The following is a 17,596-nucleotide window of genomic DNA, read 5'->3' as shown; positions in this document are numbered from 1 at the left end:
TTCTGTAGTCAGTGGCATGGGAAGAGGCAATGTGCTCAGCAACACACTTGGCTTGCTTCAGAAACCATTTACATGTAAATAACCATGGATGAAATCTTGGTTAAGGTCTACAGCAGAGTCTAAACTCACACTGTTGGCACTACATTAAGACTCTTCAGTCCCCCATTCACTGTGCTGTTGAGAAGAAACAACGGTTCATACCTGGATCAGACCAAATGTCCAGCTAGCTGACTCCCGTGTCTCTGACAAGGGTTGGCCACAGAGGCTGTGTCATGGACCCTCCACAAGTGGTAAGAGACTTCCGTTTAGGAAGGGCAACACAGGTAAAACCTGTCAAAAAAATTATTTTTTTTCTTCATGTTCAGTGATACATGTGTGTCCATCGAGAACTCATCTGGCCTATGACACAGGATTTCTCTGCAGTCAGCAGTAATGAGTTGCTGTTATGAACTAATGCCCACAACATTCCATTTTTAATATTATAAAGGCATTTTTCACTCTACAAAGAAGCCATACAAGCGTCCCAAAGCACTTGAACATGGGAAAGCAAAGTTTTGTGTTTTAAGTTTCAAGCAGCACTGAAGTCTAGCTGAGATTTTGCGTGCCAAGTTTCAGCTTAAAAGGAATTTTTTTTGGCTACAGTATAAGCCCTGGAGAATAGGAAGCATTCTAGAGGAAGCATCAAATCACACTTAACTACTGTATGGCAGAGTAAGTGGCTGTGTTACAACACAATCACTCAATAAGATAATTTCTTATGTTAGCATTTTAATTAAAATAAAGGATACTTTCCTCCATCTTACACTCTACAATTCTCTCTTCAAATTACACAGACAGACAAAATGTACAAAGTAAACAGAAAATAGGTTCACAAGTCCTAGCAGACTTGAAGGCATGACTCAGAAGCTTTGTGAGAAATATGGCAAATAAAACCAGAGTTAATGATTCCATAAACATTTATTTTGAGGAAATATTAGCAGCGGTCCCTAAAATGTTTCTAGGCAATAAAGGATAAATAACACCTATCATTAATGTAATGGTAAAAAATGTCATTTACCGCACATTTGCAGTGCTCTAGTTAAATACATTATTAACCAGCATCCCAGTATGGATTAACACTGAACAGAAGCTCCAGATGCAGAGATGTTTCCCTGTGGTTTTATCAGCCGAAACATGGTTGGTGCTAGCCCAATCCTGATCCCAGTGTGGACAGGGCCTTTGGCTTGCTCTGTTTGTTTTTTGGATGAATAATAACACTTGTGCAGACTTCGCGCTGGGCTTGGTGCTTTGATCAAAGCACTTTCCAGTGGGCACAAAATCTGCCTCTAATGTTTGTACCTAAGCTTTCATTTTAGAGTAAATCATTGGGGTGAGACCCTGTCAATCCAGCCTTGCATACCACTCTCTCCAGCCAAACAGTTGCACAGATTGTCCCCTACAGGGTCTTGCACCAAGAGAAAAACAGGTCTTCTTCCATCCGTGCCAACAAATGGTCCAGGAGCCTTCTGGACCTGGACCAACCTCCTTCCCTTGTTGACTTCTCCCAAGCAGGGTCTTTGCTCAGCCCAAAGGCAGCAGTAGGGGAATAAACATGGGCAACACGCAGCAGGAGATTATAACATGTGCGATTCCACTTTTAACAGTAGAAAAACTCCTGAGGAAAGACAGGGTTTTCTGCATTGATCTTCCACTTCTCCATCCAGCCATGGTCTCTGGGGTGAGAAACGGTGTCTTACCCCACAGGTTTCTTGAGAAAGACAAGCAGTGTGGCACAGACCAGCACCAGCCGAAGTTAGTGCTTTTTCTGCTCTTTTTAGTTAAAGGTGATCTCACTGGAATTCAGATCAGATGTGTTTTACAGAAAGGCATTGCTGATGCTGTCCTGATGGGTCCATGAAGGCTTCTTTTACTCTCTCCAATCCCCACAGTCCCCCAGATGCTGAACAAATCAGCAGCCTTGCACTTGGGCAGTAGCACTCCAGCCTGGTTGACATCTGCCTCTCTGCAATGGGAATTTTTGTCACTGATCTCTCCGTGGTGGTAGGCACGCTCTAGGTTATATGAGATCATGTCTCCCTCTAGTGACTAAATGTCTGCATTTTTGAAAGTTGTGACCCCAACTTTAAAGACGTGATTTTTAAACGGGTTGTAAAGTACCTACCTATCTACATCTACCTATATATCTACTGATTAAACTCTCTTTTCTTCCACTCCTCATTGTGCACCAAGGTGTGAACTGGATTTTGCTTAAAACTATCCAATTATTAACAGAGTCATAGGACTTCTCAGTAGGCATTGTGTCTCCATTATACTGGGCTTTGAAACAAAAAACGGCAGTATCTGACCAGGAAGAATGACAGATCTTGATTAAACATTCATGCTATTTATTTTGTACTGGCAGCTAATCTTTGTCCAAACATTTAAATCCAGACAGTGATATTTAACAGCAACTCTTCTAAAACTATCACTTGTGCTTGCTACAGATATGAGGATTGCTCTTTCTTATTTGGCAGGCTAGAAGACATCTACTAATCCTCACCAACAAAACAGTAGCCCAATTTGTTTTTAAAACACATAGAAAAAAAAGGGAGAACAATGTTCAAGGTTTCATCAGCTGGAGAGAAGATGATACAAGAAGAGACTGGAAGCTTGAAGCTTCACAAAAGGCCTGCCATGCTGGTTTCTTCTCTGGCTTATCCCACAGGCAATAATACACTTCACACTGATAATAAGAAACAACAACGCACAAAGCATCAGATAGGGAGGATGTCCTGAGATTTAGAAAAGTAAAATATTAGCCCCAGTAATACAAGGCATAGTACAAAGTGTGGTATGTACACATCAACAAACAGAAGCAGAACATAGAATATACAAGTGACCAAAAAATAGTGCCATGGCACATATCAAGGATGATCACTAGGAAGCAAGGAAAGGTAACACAAAATCTCATGGGAGGTGTGTCACATTACTCACACAGGGACAGAATGAAACAGTAAAGAAAAATTACAACATATCTGAGTTATGTTGGAAAAAAAACACAACATTGCAAAAGAACTTTTTAAATTCTGCTGAAACCTGCTAAAAAGCAACATAGGACAAAGACAACTTGAGACTCACATTTCCACAAAAAATTTAAAGCAATTATTATTATAAGAAACATAACTGAAAAAGGAGGTGAAATTAATATTTTTCTATATGTTTTCTTTAGTGAATGAGTTTCCCATACATAGAATCAATTAAATTTTACATCTGGCACCACTTTTGTTCTCATTTTTAGTGGCACTGAGCTTGCCTATATCCACATGTAACCTGTGGGAACGCTCAGAGCTCAATTGTTTCAGTATTCCTCCTGACTAGGAAAGCAGGGCCTGGTTCTGCAACTGCTAATATGTTTGGCCTCAAATCTTCATAGGATCCCATGACGTGGAAGCAAGAAACCTTTCTACCAACTCTCGTCATGATCTGAGTTTCATGTTATCCTGCTTGATTGCCTAGATCTTTCACAGAAAGAGGGTAAGACAATGTGATTTAAAATCTACAGAGACTGATAAAATTTGGAAGTGGGAAATGGAGCCCAGGGCTAGATGCCAAGCGTATGGGGTTCCTTGAACTACTCCTACCTAATTGCAAGAGAGTATTATACTAGTATTTTATATGGTCTGAAATATTTTAATTTTTTTTTTTCATTTTAGTATTAATAAAAATCTAAGTAGGACTTCAAAGCTAGAGAAGAGCCCTTGAAACTTTTCTTAAAAATTCACTCTCCCCCCAGTCTGGTTTCAAGTATGGTTTCATTTTTCCTCCTTAGTCAGCTGTAGTTCAGCTTCTCCCAGCTCTATTCTGGTCCTGCTGCAAAGGATTAACTAAACCTAAGCACATGCCCCTCATCTCAGGATGTTTGTAGCTTCCTTTAGCTACAATGTAAAAATGTGAAATAATAGCTGGTTCTTTTTTCTTTCCTCTGAAGGAAACCATTTTGTACAATATTTCCATTTCAGTCACCTGCATTCCCCAGGTTACTTCCTCAGCTTCAAGTCACCAGCCAGAGCAACGGTATGTCCATGCTAGAAAAACCTGGAAAGGCTAGAGAAATACAACCCGCTTACAAACCTTGCAAATCGTAGAAACGACCACACCGATGCCAAAAACTAGAAGCTATTCCGGTGCTCCTCATCAGCAAAGCAGTCCGCAGCCCCACAGGTTACTTTTCTTTTACCTATAGGTGGCGCTAGTTATGTTCCTAACATCCCAGCCCATGATGGACGTTGTTTCTGAGGACTTTGGCTCCAGCTTCTTGTCTGGTTTCTCCCTTGCTGTCGGTGGAGATGTTAATCACAAACTTTAAATACATCCAGAAGCAGCTTCAGACAAACGAAGCATGCATTTATAAAGCAAGAAAAAAACTCTCCTGATGTCTGCTAGTTTACACACCTCCGCCACCTGGGTGTACATCCATGTCCTCTGGATGTCCTTGAACATTAAGGACAACTGGTGACAAATATCAATCTGAATCATATTTTCTCAGAAAAGGTGGCTTTATAATTGTTAGGGCATATTTAATACTCTACTCCCAGACCTGACTCTGGTGAAGAGAAGTAGCAAACTCACCAGGCTCCCATTTTTCATGGGAGCAGCATCAACCCACAGTCCACTGAAGTTCACCCAAAAATTGACAGTGCAACATTGACTATCAGTTGAGCCACAGACCTTTTTAAATTTTAATCATTAAGCGAAGCCACAAATGTTTTTCCTCTCACATGAGAAATTTCAGTAAAAAGCCAAAAACCTGAAAAATTATGCTGTTCAAGAAGACAAATGAATAAAAATCCTTAAGATTATATTGTTAAAATGTTTTATGTAAATAATATTCTCATTTTTCTTATTTTTTGTTTATTTTTAACACTATAATATACATTAACCAAAATACTGTGATCAAAGCATTGGTTTGAATTATAAAACAGTAAATTTCTTTTGAAAATATCAAAAGGGGCCATTTCAAGAAAATATATTTTCCCCCAGAAATGTTTCAGATTGGATCAGAACAATCAAAACTGATCCTTTCTAACAAGCATGTTTTATTGTTTCAATGAACCTAGATTTTCCAAAAAAGACAACAAAGAATTAAAATGTCAGACTTCTTTTATGTCCTGTTTCTTTTTCTTGTGATCTGTTTTTACCTTTCTGTTGCCTTTCATTTTGTGATTCAGTTTTTGTTGTTTTTTGTTGTTTGTTTTTTTTTTAATTTTGCTTTAATTCTGAGCGCCAAAATATTGGAGAATAAACGTCTAATTACTTTTCCTCCCACCCCAGATGCTGGTGTTTGATCCTGGCCTTCATAAAAAGAGGTTGCCCTTCACACCCTGCTCCATCCAGAAAGAACCACTAGCAAGATCTTACTCCAGACACATGCAAAACTTCTCCAAACAGCCCAGGAATTGCCTCAGCTTCCTCTGTCCAACTGTATGCCCAGCACACAAGAAGAAGCAGAGAAAAGATGGATCAGTCTTATAATATCTATTTAGGGAAGGGCTCATTTCACCCAACTTTAACCATCTAAAATGGAGACACCCAGTTGAAATCACTCGTGCAGGGTATCTCAATACTCAGTAGAGAGCGATGATTCATCTCAGCCTGAAGCAGTTTCCCATAGGATGGGTTGCTCCAGAAATGTCTCCTGAGTGCCTTCTGAAGCAGCCTGCAGAACGAGTTTACACTTGGCATGTCCCTTTGGCTGGCATGGCTGACCTGAAGGCAGAGACCCCATGCACAGACCCTGAATGCAAAGGCTGCTTTTGGGAACAGAGGCAGCTGCATCTCCGTCCCCTCTGCTCTCACCAGCCCCTCGCCATCTGTGTGCTCTTAAACTTGGTGTTTGTTAGGTGTTGCACTGTCCTGCCCTTCACTCTTCTTCTTAGCCCCCAGAGCAAAGATAAATTTATTATAAAGATAAATAAATACAGTGAAATTACCAGGCTTTTCTTTATTAAAACAGGCCAAGGAATATTCTGAATATAAACCACTACATTATACCCTAACATACTCACAGAGGCTAAAGAATTATAATTCATTCCTACTGCAACATTATTTTAGTCCAGTTGTTTTGTTTAAATTATTAGTAATTGTGCAACTTACTTTTTTCATAACAAAAGAAAACAAACAAAATAACCCAAACCAGATCGAAACAAAAAGAAAGATCTGTTTTAACAAATCTGGTATCTGTTAAACTACCTTTTACATATGAATTCATGTGAATTTTATTGCTGTATTTTCCCAATTTATTAAAAGGGCTGTACTTTACAAATAAAACTGCAGGATGGATTTATTATTTACAGTCCTAGTCCTAGCCTTCATATCTACTTAATATGTGTAAAGTGTTTAGTTTTCCAATGTAGTCCAGCTGCATCACTGGAATCAAACTTGTAATTGCCTCTTTGGGATTTAAAACCATTATAGTTGTGCTTTTATGTTCTCTTTTGTTTTGCCTGAATCACTTTTTCAGGTCTATGAAGTACAGCTGGCACAATAAAAGTTTGATCAATGCATAACCAATGCAGTGTATATTTCTTCCAGATATATAAAACCCAGGTGAAAAATGTCAATCTATGAAAATTATCTTTGCCAGCTACTTATTCTTGGAATTTAAATCGGTTTCAGTCTTGAGGTATATGGTTTGGCCTGGGGTTTTCCAGTCTGGGGTTTTCAACAGTTTCTTGTAAAGTGTGCATTTGACATATTAAAATGAATGATTGCCTGATGTAAAGTTTCAATTACCAGGGCAGATTTTTTTCTCATACTGTGATACTTGAATAAAATTATCCTGGTACCACAAGAGTTAGCACTGGAAAAAGCCTACATAAGCAGCCTTTATTTCCGTACCAATTTAGGATCCCCTCACGCATCATTGACATTGATGTTATTGAGTCATCTACTCAAATCATTTAGGCCTCAAAGTCATGCTTTGGGCATATGGAAAATCACCAAATCCCTGACAAGAAAATCAAAAACTAAACCATTCAGTTTTGGCAACATGAAACTGGTCTTCACATTCTGGAGTACATTAACCTGCTAGACAATTAATTCTTGTTCCCCCCCACTGATTTAGTGGCCTTCACCTAAAGCCTGGCTCTTCTGAAATTGCTGGTAGGGCAAAGTGTTCTTCAGTATAAGCCAGGAATTCAAACCTTAGCCTTCAGAACACATTTATTACACTATACCCTTTTAAAGTCAAATGTAAAATAAAGTAGAAACCAGGTAAAATTTCAGTAGATAGCTTTTTGATGGTAGGTTTTCTACATAACAGTGTATAAAAACTAGGTATATTAACATAAAACTGCAGAGCCAGCTTAAAGGTGGTGTTGTCAGACCTCATGGTTTCAGCAAGTTTCACAATATTTGATGTTTGTCTCTGAAAGCTCGGTTTCAGGATTTAAATGATTACATTTGACTCAGCAGCAAGACCATAAATAAAATGGACTAGATTTGTAAATACATTTTAAAGCCAACTTCTTAGTAAGAATGCTGGTAGCAACTTAGATCCCAGACTCCTCTGTTATATTCACGTCGTATGTAGCAAGTAACAGGTAGCAACTTAGATCCCAGACTCCTCTGTTCTATTCACGTCGTATGTAGCCCTTTATGATTCCAGACAAGATTGACTTTGTCATCAGGCACAATCAGGCATGTAAGCTGTCCATAAAGCCTCGCACAACCACATTAATGGAATGAACCCAATTTATAAAGGTGTCACAGTTTGAGCAGTGAGCAAAGTGTGGGCTTCCTACACTGTAGGTCTGGTCCAACTGTGTGGGCAAGAGAATTGCTTCTTGGAGGTATGCATAAAGACAAAGCCCCTAGTAGTTACAAGAAGGCTTTCCTAGACACTCTTCAGATAGGTATTACAACATGTCTATAGGAACAGAACTTGCATCAAAACATAAATGACTGGACTGAAAGCGTGAGGGGAAACAGCTGCTTCTACAGCAGACTTGACTAGTCTGATTACAGTGGAGGCTCTCCTATCATCCAGAATGAGAGTGATTTTCTAGACAATATTCAAATTTATTCTTCCTATCTAAATAAACCTAATTATGAAACTTAGGTATCTGGAGCTTATATTTATATTTATAAATTCAAGACTCACATTCTGTGAATGTGTTGAAATAAATAGCTAATATCCATAGGAATACCAAGCCTTCTTTATTTGCCATAAAATGAAGATACTTTACATATGCAAACATAGTCATATAAATTTCAGTTAACACTCACTAGAATGATTTTGTAGTTCTCTTGTACCCTGTCATCAGAAATGGGTGTAGCAAGAACATATTCACAAGTGCAATATGTTCCATCTATTTTCTAGAGCAAAAATATGCACAACGTAATCATGATCATCATCCAAGGGAAGACATCGCTTACTAATGCTACTAAACCAAGAGAAAGCCCCCAGATATATTCTGAGATATTCACTATCAATATATATTAAATAGACATCTTTTTATTTACTGCCCAACAGACGTTTCTGGCAGACGTTTCTTCTATACTATATACTGCACAGAAACTGTTCTGGATTGTCCCTTGAATTAAGACTCTCACTGTGTTCAGATAACTCTGAAAGACCCAACTCCACCACAAATATCAACAAGAAAACAGCCATGTGATCAGCATAAGTTCTACAGAAGATTTTCTCTTCCTCTTTCTCTCCAATCATCACCCATTTGTCACCTATGTCCCCATTTTTGTGTTGTTTTCCCACCTCTTCTGCCCATTCCTCATCTGTTCTTGGTTCAGTCACTAGTATTAACTTCCCTGAAATAATCAGGGACTTTTTTAGGGACTGAAAAAGAGACTCAGGCATGATTTGGCAGATCTCATGGAGCTTTTCAAAAACACCTAATTTCTTGTCTTTTACAGGTTTGAAACACAGCTAATTGCAGAGGATCATATTCTGACCACGCTCTCTGGACAGCCAGCTTAGGTGTGATCACTACTGCTCTCCAATGACTGTATACACAGCTCAGATCTGCCAACTTCAAACAGCAAATGCCCTGGACTGCTTACCCCTTTCTAGTACTTAGGCTATAATAGTCGACCTCGAAACAGTCCCCAGACATTTTTTAAAATCTAATGAGGGGGTCTTCTTGCATAATTTTCTATGTAGATAGTGAAAAAAAAAAATAATACATGTCTAATTAAAAAAACCTCTCCCTTCTTAAAAGTCAGTGGGCCTTAGGCTCCTATGCTGCTGCCGACCTTGAAAGCTGGACTTGGGTTATTGAAAGTTCGGGTGCTATGAGTCCTTCTTAAACAGACCTGGCTCAAGAAGAGGTTTTCTACAGAACTTCCTATTCCCACTACTTTCCTCTCAAAGACAACAGCCTCTGTTGGGACAATGATTATATGTTTATATTCAAGACCACTTTTTTTTCAATTTCCTTTTACAAAACAAGATTATTTCATACAAACAAAAGAATGGCATTGAAGAACTGGCTCCAGCAATGAACTAGAGCTAAGATAGAAAGGAAATTTCCTAAAATTATTTTGCAAACAAATATTTTATAAGGTAGCATTTGAAACTAAATTATTCAAGGCGTTGCAGGTTCAGTGACCAGCTATGTGGGCTTCTCCTACCCTCAGGCCTCATATCACCGTCACGTCCTAGCATGGGAGGATGGGAGCTGGAGAATCCAGTGTTGTTGCCACTCTGAGTTATATCTCCCTCTTTATAAAAATATCTTTATCCCATCTAGTTCTTGCTATTATACCAAGACTTGATTTGTCAAATTTTAGGTCAAATCAAGCTTTTGCAAAACAGTTCCCTATTTCTGACTGTAGAGACTATGATGTGAATAGCCAACTTGAGCAACAGGACTGCAGGCAGAACTGCTGCTGTAATTTGGATGGCGTCAGGTGTCTGTGAAGGTTAGTGCATCCTTCTAACAAAATGTTCAGGTACGGTAGCTGCACTACATTGCAAGTTGTGCTATTTTCAAGTAAATTCTTTTTCTTTCACAGCACAATACTTGTTAACTGTGAATATTCGCAGCCACTACAGGGGTACACATAGGAGGCAGAGTAACAGAAGATTTGTCAATTTATTTTAACAGTGGGATATAATGGTTCCTCAGCACCTCTCTTCTTCTCTCCTAGAAGAAAGATGCATGAGGAAAAGATGTACTTCAAACTCTTACTTTCTGTTATAATTGAAATTAGATATTTGCATAAAGGCCCACAGTCTAATTTGTAACACTGCACTCTCCAGAACTGTTGCTTTTGACTGTCATGGGAAAGGTCAGAGTAGCAGGTTTTGGGGGCTGAAAGGCGAATGCTCAACCATCAAAAATGCTGTATGGAGACTCGTGTTCCATATATCTTCCCATCTAAACCACCACAAAGCTTTCCCCACCCACAGTCATCATCAAAAAGGAGAAGACACTTCAACCTCCATTCTTATTCCGATCTAAACATCTGCTATGAAGCAACCACAAAAGAAGACCTTTAAAGCCAGTGTTAGCCATAATTATCTTGTTGCTTGGCCAGATTTTCAACTAACTAGGAACTCAGCTCCCACAAGATGCCAAACCACCACCAGATGGTTCTCTGAAACCCTTTTTGCCAAGCTCACAGTACAATCTGGATGAAGTACAAACCTTGTGTTAGAAAGTCTCTTTGTGACAGTACCAGTATTTCTGGACCCCTCAAGCTTTTTATCCCCTGCACATGCCACCCATGCATGAGAGATGCATCTCTGGTAGGTATGTTAAGACATGCTGGAGCTACCCAGAAAGAAAGTGTACATTCAGCCTGCACTCTTCCAAATGACACCTGTGTCCCCCTATTTCGCTGTGGACTCTCCTTCCCACAGAGACTCCACATACAGCATCTCATTGGTAGATGAGGGATCAGGAGGGAAACCGCAAGGCTCAACTGCATATGCATGAGAACGAGCACTAATTATGAGAGAATGAGAGGCAGAAGTTTGCTGTGTAAGATCTGCACCAAATGCATGAGTCTTGACTAGTCATGCTCTTCTCAGCAAGCCTGTCTTTGCATTCAGATGCCTTCCTTCTCTCATGAACCACAGCAGTGTTTGGTGCTGTGGTTGAAAGGAAATTTCTTGGGGTTTCCCCTTCACTGGAAGTCCCCTGGTTAAGGCTGCTGTTGCTGGGGAACTCTCTGCAGCTTTTCCTCTGGTTGAGGGCTGAACCCTGTAGTCTTAATCTTTAATTAACTTTCCCTTGACCCCTCCGCAAGGCTTGCCACTGGAAGGCTTCTCCCTGGGATGCGGAAGACACCTGCTTGCGTAAGTAAGACATTTTGATGAATCTCTTTAGAAGTGCTCAGGCCAAGCGAGCTGCCAGGACCTGCACAGTACTCTGTCTCGGCTTCACCAGAACGGGGTTTTCTGCAGAATACTGCGGAGTGGCCACCAGTTAAGGTCATTTCAGCTTTGCCTCTTTTGTCTCACTGACATTGCCTGGGTTCAGGCCATTCCCAGCCATGAAGATTTTACATAAGACAGAAGAAAACAAGAAGGGGTGATTTAATAAGTCTTTTCACAAAGCAGTCCCCTTGTTCTTCAACCCAGCTAGGCACCCACATGCAAGGACACTGTCCTTCTGCTAAAGGCACATCAGCTATCTCATTCTACGTAGACATGAAGTATTCCCCATCAAGAAGTCAAGGATTTTTGGTGAAATTGTTACTTCAAGACAGTCTGAGCTGGAAACTCCTCCAGTGTCTGGAACAAGTCTTGCTTCCTGAATGCAAAGACACGTAAGAAGAGTTATCACAACATTTTCCATGAGGCAGCTTCCTACAGAAGCCGCAGAGCCGCCACAGAGCCACCATAGAGCTGAACACTCCAGATCTTTTCATGGTAAGCAATGACAAACAGGCACTGTCAGAGAAAGGCATAACCCTACCATGAGTACTCAGGACTGCCCTCTAAAAGTCTCTCTTTTTCGTTGTCAACCATACCTTGGAAGATGAGGCTATAGTTTGGCAGTTACAGAAGGCTGAGTGGCTGAATACACACTGGTAGTGTCATCGACTGCTCATGATAGTAGGAGTTACAGTTGTGGTCTCCCTTTCCTCTCCTTGCTGGTGTGTGATCTCACTCACAGTTTCTGCACTGCAGCCTGAGTTTTTATTATCAGCAGTTGCACTAATATTAGCAATTCCCTGGAGCTTGCGGCTTCACTTCAGTAAATTTTTCTAACTGAATGTTTTGCATTTCACCTGGATGGCTACCACATCAGCCAAATACTCTCCAATAGGGCTTTCCTCTGTTAGAAAGGAGGTTTTCTTCCACTTTAGGGCCTTCAGTCATAGGAGGATTTCCTCCTCCTTCCTCCATCCAGGAAGTTGTATTAATTTGCTCAGCTTTCCAATGCTGATCCATGAAATAGGCAACACCTTCATAGCTGGAGTCAGGGGAAACCTTTTCAGGTGTGTTGAAGTCACTGGGCCGTGTGAGAAAACAGTCTGGCTCCTCTTCAGTCACCCAGGACAGCCCCTGGGACAGTGTGGCATGCAAACCATTAGTTGTTTGCACATCAGACACCCACCCTCTGAAATCTTCAAGACTCTTCAGGCAAAATTTCTTCTCTGCTTTCTGGGATTACTCTGTTGGTAATACGGTATCTATCAGCCTTGCTTTTCTTGAAGTGGCCTCAAAAAATTCTGTCTTCGCTCACCATCGGATAGTTTTTCCTCCATGTCAGAGGAGAACAGCTGCTGCCTCGCTTTTTAAGGTCCAACATGTGCTCTCAAAGGTTCCGTGCAGCAACAGCCCTGCCACGTGGAGCAAGCCCAGTACTTTGTGCATTAGCTGTCAGTGCACAAATGTTGAGCTGGGAGGATGTGTCTCCAAACTGTATTTTGGACAGAGGTATAATGAAGGTGTCTGCTGGGTATATTTTTGGGGGCTCCAGGCACAGCTTCTTTGGACTCAACTTGCTACACTTTCCACACTTTCTGCAGCTTGCTGCATTTTCTCTGGAGAGCAAAAGGAACTTATTCTTGTACAGACCCTCTTGACATGATCTCTTCTTTCAAGACTGATTACATGCCACTTTCTGTTTCTTTCCTGGTAAGTGCTGCTGCAGCACCCAGGGCTGCTCCCTTGACTCTTCCTCCCCTTTTGCAACATGCTGTCTGACAGAACTGCAGTCAAGAAAAATCTCCCAAAGGAACTTTTCTTCTGGGTTTGCAATGTAGTTTCAAGGAGTATACCTTCACAGCTTAAAAGTGCTGCAATGAAGTCTTGGCCATGCAGATGCTCGAGGTTTGTCAGGAATGTCCTCTGGGACCTTATGATCTGTTTCTGTGGTAGCAGCACAGCTATGTATGTGCTGATTAAGGTCCCTATACCCAGGGACAACAGCAGTAATCCTATTTTTCCATCTGAACATTAATTTGCTGTGTTGACATCTGGGTTCTCAATCCTTTCACTGTGGGGCTTCTTGCACTGGTGCTGTTTCAACTACTGCTTGTTAAGCACTTTCTTGTGATGGGACTTCCCTTGTTTTCATAAAGTATTTTGTTTCTTTCCCAAGGCAACAGTGTCCTTCATGTTCCAGATCGCTGCCCCATCCGGCTGTTATGGAGGCCCTTTGACTCCTGCTGACCTCGGTATTAGTCGGTAAGTAGTCACCCAACACAGGGCTTCTCGTTTCTTGGTTTATGGCATTCACTTCATTGATGGTGCCTGAAGTCCTTCATTCGCTATGCAGTGATTTACATTCTGCTGTCATTCAGGTTTAGTTTATGCTTCCTGAATTTTGGCTGAGTGGTGGTATTCCCTCTTGTCTTGCATACCTCTCAGTTGTCATGTATGTTTTCACCTCCTGTCAACATTCATGCTTTGTGCACCCTTTTCCCAGGAAATCTCATGTGCCAATAACAGGCCAGCAGGTGTTTCCTACCAAATATTGTGGCTGCTTGTCTCTTCTTCCAGTCTCAACGGCCTCACTGAGGACGGACAGGTTATATTCAGAATATGCTGCAGAGTCCCGATAAATAATAGCTCATAGCCTCCCTGAAATATTGAGTTGCTTCTTTTGCAGTGATCAGTACATCTCCAGACTGTTATTTTCTTCCTCGTTGTTCCCATTTTAGACGTTTAGCTACTTTAAATCTACTACTTTCTTGTGTCAGACACTGCAGTTCCTTTACCTGTGTGTACCTCGCTTGTTGAAGTGGTTGTGGAAATACCTGAGCTGTTGGTACCAGGACCCTGGGAGGTGACTTATTTTTGCAGCTTCAGGATATAGTCCATGTTTGCAAAAAAAAATAATTCTTAGCTGTTCTTTTAACAAGTAAAACCATTTTCTGTCTTGGGACTGATTTGCCAGCATGTCAACCACATCAGGATATAGTCCATGTTTGCAAAAAAAAAATAAAAAATTCTTAGCTGTTCTTTTAACAGTAAAACCATTTTCTGTCTTGAGACTGATTTGCCAGCATGTCAACCACGTATATAGAAAGAGACATTCTGACCTTTCCCTTTGCATGTACATTCAATCTGTATTTCTCCAACACTTGGGGTGGAAGACCTCCATATTTCATTAGTCCGACTGATGTAGGCAATGCTGGAGTCCAACTGCAAGCTGGCTTTTGCCCATCTTCCATCTCATGAATAGAGATTACTTTTTCTCCAGTTATCAGTTTTGAATGTAACAGGTTTTCCTTTGGCCCTGTGCAGCTAATTAGACCTAGGAAGCTAGATGCATTGTGATCCTTCTCTTTGCACTGTACCGTAGCCAAGAAGAGTGCTGTGTCACTGCTGTTGCTCGAGTCTCTTTGGGGGTGCTCTCCAACTGCAGGCACCGTACGCCCTGTACTTTTCTGTTTGCTTATGTGTCATGCTTCTGCAAAATGGTTTACTTTGTGGTTGGAATCAAATGGCCTTATCAAAATGCAACTCTTCTATAAAGCTGAAATGAAACATTTGGAACTCGCGAAAACAGAATGTTTTGCTGTTTTGCACGGGGGAGTTTAGGAAGGAGGTGAACAGCTTCTCAGTTGTTGAGTCAGCATTTGCGGGGAGTAAGGGGGAAAAGGATCCTCCTAAATGGCCAGAACATTATTTCCTTTTAGCAGTGTTTTGATGGTCAGAATTGGAGACTGTGTCAGAACGCAAAGCTGCAAATATGGGAAGATGATGATTTCGATCTAGATCCAAAAGGAAACCCACAGCTGTCTGTAAATTAGAACAAAGAACAGCTCAGTGATTTGGGAGCTTGCAGACATGGAGAGTGATGCATCTGCCTGCACTTCAGGCCGATGGGATACCAAACAATCCTAACGCGCCGGCAGGATAGCTGTGTGCATTGTGGTGCTGAGCCCCAGTAACACTTCGTTAAGAGCAGCGTGTCCTACGTGAGGGAGAACACCCACGTAACGCAGTGCCGCAGCTCTCAGGCCAGGGCTGCCCCATAGACGTACCTGCGTCTGTGTCCAAAATGACTCTTAGATTTTTAGAGAGTGCCAAAGGATGCAGATAGACAACTCGATGGGAGTGGGGCACTAAAAACAGCAGTGGGAACCAATTTGCCTCTACACGTCCTGAATGTGTCCGGAAATGTGGTTACGTTTCAAGCATAATAATGACTTCGGTCAAAAGTAATTTTGCTTATTTGGTCCTACAAAGTACCTGAGATGACATTCAGGAAGGACAAATTTTATTTTCGCTCGTATTTTCTCCAAATTGTCTATAAAGCAACTGAGTATGAAAGAATTTTTGAAAAATATTCTTATTAAAAGAATGACTGTAAAATCTATAACTTCACCTGTAGTCATAAAAAGATTCTTTTAAATAACATTCTTTACCCATATTAGTTCTTTCTCAGCAGATGTTTATTCACAAATTCTTTCTCACTAGTACTGGATTTCCTAATTGAAACAAATATTATTTCAGAAATAATACAAAACAATATTTACTCCTCTGGTAATTATTTTCAAATTCTGATGGAATGTATTAATTTTTTGTGGTAAATGTAGAATTAAAATTTACTGATTGGTAGGGGAAAAAACCATAATTTTACTAGTAATCCCCACACAGACCTTATAATAACAAAATAGCGTACCTGGGTGTAGGTGTATAAAGGAAAATTGTGGGTTGGTCTTGGGGTGATTGCATTTTGGTTGGTCTTGCATATATCTAATATGCCAGGGGCATCTTGGGAACTAATCAGCACCTGCAAACTTTACAAAAATTAATGGATTCAAGTTTATAAGGTATTCCTGTTGACTTTGGCTCAGTTTTCACTTAGATTTTACAAACTAATGAAGGTACACCAGAGGGGACAGAGTTTATACCTACGAAGTGTACATTAGCTTAAACTCATTCCTTCAAACTTTATTGAAAGTCTAGCTGCATCTATACTACATCTCTAATTGCTGTAGCTAAATTTTTAATCTTAGTAGCAAAAAAAAACCCAAAACAAAAAAAAAGACTTGCTCTGATACAGCAGAGGAGCTAGAGGAAGCTGCTACACCTCTTCAATTCCACTGCTCCTTAAATACGCGGTGATGGCAAGTGATGGGCAATACCCATTTGAACCTTCCACAGCACCTGCGGACATGTCAGAGCGGCGCCAACGGCTAAAATTTGATCAAAGCTTTTGGACAAGGACCCAGTGAGCTTTCAGGGGACTGTTTTGAGGCCAGCCCCTGCTCAACCTCCATTCCCAGTCACAGTAATCTTGAAGAGAAGACAACCAGTCTCACCTGGGGAGGACTGGAGACTTCGTCCAACTGTAGTGGAGAAAGCAATGTAAAGGACCCCAAAGAGCTACCAAGACTTCCTCTACTGACCCCCATGAAAACCAGCCCTGCTCTGGCAACCCGAGAGGAGCATTAGTAGTCAGCCTACAGATACTATGGCATCTAGGCATATTACCCAACAGACACACATTTCTCTTCATTGTTCCCCCAAACCTCACTAAAACCTTACTAAAACTTGGGACAATGGCTGTCCAGGCATGCCAAGTTCAGGTACACAGAGCAGAAGGGCTGTTTAGATGTATACAAAAAGGCACACCCACAAGGGTGTCCAAGGAGGAAAAGACAACAGCAAAGCAACCTGGAAAGCTAATCACTTATCCCAGGCTTTTATGGGCTCTGCTGAATTTGACCTCTCAGCATTAGGAATTCTGTAGACGATGTAACTAGGAAGAGGGGAAATATTCCTGTCCCATCTATCACACGGCAAGGAGGCTCCTTACAGCTCCCTTTTGGCACCTAAATCAGGAGATCTGCAGCAGCTACACTCCCTTAAAGACGTGACTGTTCAGAAGCATCGAGGAGCTTCCTGGTTGCAGTGGCTCACTGCAGGAAGTAAATTAATGGGGAAAACAGCTGAAAAGGTGATTAAAAAGAAAAAAAAAATTAGCAGTCTTAGTATCTTAGACCACATATTTGCCCTCCGTTCTTGTAAACAAAAGACATGATGAGCTTGCGCGCGCACACACACGCACACACTCATGCTTATTCTATGCTTTTTCGCCTCATCTGGCAGCCTCTTTCCGGTCCAGCAGACACTAACATCTAATGAGTCAAACTTCCCATTTTCAGACTAATCAGTCGGCTGCAC

This window comes from Calidris pugnax, unplaced genomic scaffold (genome assembly GCF_001431845.1).
Source record: "Calidris pugnax isolate Ruff unplaced genomic scaffold, ASM143184v1 scaffold124, whole genome shotgun sequence".
Taxonomy (NCBI): domain Eukaryota; kingdom Metazoa; phylum Chordata; class Aves; order Charadriiformes; family Scolopacidae; genus Calidris; species Calidris pugnax.
The sequence above is the reverse complement of the archived record's forward strand: the minus strand, read 5'-3'. Positions refer to the sequence as shown.